The sequence below is a fragment of the Notothenia coriiceps genome, unplaced genomic scaffold (assembly GCF_000735185.1).
Source record: "Notothenia coriiceps isolate Sejong01 unplaced genomic scaffold, NC01 NC01_scaffold00000327, whole genome shotgun sequence".
Classification (NCBI taxonomy): Eukaryota; Metazoa; Chordata; class Actinopteri; order Perciformes; family Nototheniidae; genus Notothenia; species Notothenia coriiceps.
The window spans coordinates 1-2,051 of NW_011333028.1; the positions used below are offsets into that span (position 1 = coordinate 1).

General features: G+C 39.1%; 1 long non-coding RNA gene across 1 annotated transcript; it reads left to right on the plus strand.

The window, feature by feature from the left end:
- Nucleotides 1–314: 314 nt before the first annotated feature.
- On the plus strand, nucleotides 315–1,582 carry LOC104941899 (uncharacterized). Its single transcript, XR_797947.1, has 3 exons — nucleotides 315–394; nucleotides 1,243–1,287; nucleotides 1,498–1,582. It is a non-coding gene; the product is annotated as an uncharacterized lncRNA (long non-coding RNA).
- The last annotated feature ends 469 nt before the right edge of the window (nucleotides 1,583–2,051 follow it).

A 2,051-nucleotide genomic window follows, 5' to 3' on the forward strand; every position in this document is an offset into this window, starting at 1 on the left:
GAAGTCTGTACACACACATTGGAAGTCTGTACACACACATTGAAAGTCTGTACACACACATTGAAAGTCTGTACACACACATTGGAAGTCTGAACACACACATTGGAAGTCTGAACACACACATTGAAAGATTGACAATAAAGTTGGCTTTTGACGACAGCATTTCTCTGCAGAACCACCGGCTTTCAGGGTAGACAAGTGTAAACAAATATCCTTTTTATAGTTTTTATTTATCGGTCACCTGCAAGAAGACCTGAGAAAGTGGATCTTGCATAATAGGGGACCTTTTAAATATATTCTAAACCTTTTTTAACGCAGGTCTCTGTCTCTGCTGCTGCGGGGGGTGATGTCTGGATCCGTCATGTTGCCCACCATGGACTTCATGGCCGACCCTGTGAGTAACTGGGCTTTTATGATCAAATGAACAACTACTAAGAGTCTAAACTGATGTTAAAGTGGACCTATCATGCTACATTTGAATAACATAGTGTAGGACCATACCTATAAGGCATATTTATACTTTTTATTTTTCAAAATACCAAACAGATCATGCATTTTAGCCATTCCTCATTTCGCTCAATTTAACACTGTCTTTGCATCATGGGCTGATTCAGTGAGAACAGCACCATCTACAGGCCTGGCATATGTACTACAGCATCTCCAGCGCTTTCCAACGGCAATGTCCGTGGCTGTCTCCTCCTGATTGGTGGAGTTGGCCCAATAGCTGTAGCGCCACTTCTGTGACGTCATAGAAGTGTTCAAATCTGGATCAGTCTGTATCAGATCCGTTGCAGCCCCTTTTTTAGAGATTTGGGTATGGAGGAAAAGAGAGAGGGTTGTGTTTTCTGACACTTGGTGAGTTCCCTGGAACACCGGGGACACATGTTCATGTATGAAAGACGTACAAAAGTGCATTCTGCATGATAGGTCCCCTTTAAAGCACAGGTTCATGTTTCGTCTGACAGTGTTATGAGTTAAGCACTGTATAATTCTGTCATTTATTTGGTTTATTGTACAAGAAAACCCTTTTATTCAATCGACCGTTTAAGATTGAATTAGTAACTATTAAGAGCATTAGATTATGTAAGAATATTCCTCGTGTTTATTTGTTTTTGGATGAAAATAATACGAAATAATATGAAATAACTTCATAATTATGGCCAAAACTCACTTTCCACTCTGTGTTTTAAAGGTTTTTTAATATAAAAATACTAAAATGTAATGTTTGTCTTTGTTTTCCAGGATACTGTGAACCTCATGGTGCTGATATTTGTTGATAACACTCCAGTAAGTGAACAAAACATTTCATAAATACTGATCCTCTTACGTTACAGGTAAATCAGGGAATATAAGAAAAGAACAAATAATCTGCTGTGTGGAAATGTAACCTTTTTAAACCAATTTGAGTGGCTGTTTCTTTTTTGTCCACTTCCTCGTGTATTGGTTTTGGATTCATTTGAATAAAATCTCGTTTTTGCTTCTCTTTTGTGTCTCCAGCTCGATCCGGACACCGAGCCCCCGTCTCCACTGGTTCCTTTTTTACAGAAATACGCCAACGTCAGCAACAAGAAGCATTCTGTGAGTACCTCGCTTTTTAATTTAAATAAAAATGAATAAATACTTCTTACTCTAGATAAAATAATCAAAGAGTAAACTACAGATAACCCATTCGGTAAAAGCAAGACAAAATGTATAAATACAAATTACCACAAAAAAATCAATGCAATTAAAGTCTGTCTGTCTGTCTCTCTGTCTGTCTGTCTCTCTGTCTGTCTGTCTCTCTGTCTGTCTGTCTGTCTGTCTGTCTGTCTGTCTGTCTGTCTGTCTGTCTGTCTGTCTGTCTGTCTGTCTGTCTGTCTGTCTGTCTGTCTGTCTCTCTGTCGGTCTGTCTCTCTGTCTGTCTCTCTCTCTCTCTCTCTGTCCGTCTCTCTCTGTCTCTCTCTCTGTCTCTCTCTCTCTCTGTCTGTCTGTCTGTCTGTCTAGCGTATCAAAGGTGTTGTATTTCCTGTTGTCCAGCTCTGATGACAACGATAAATAAATATATATATATA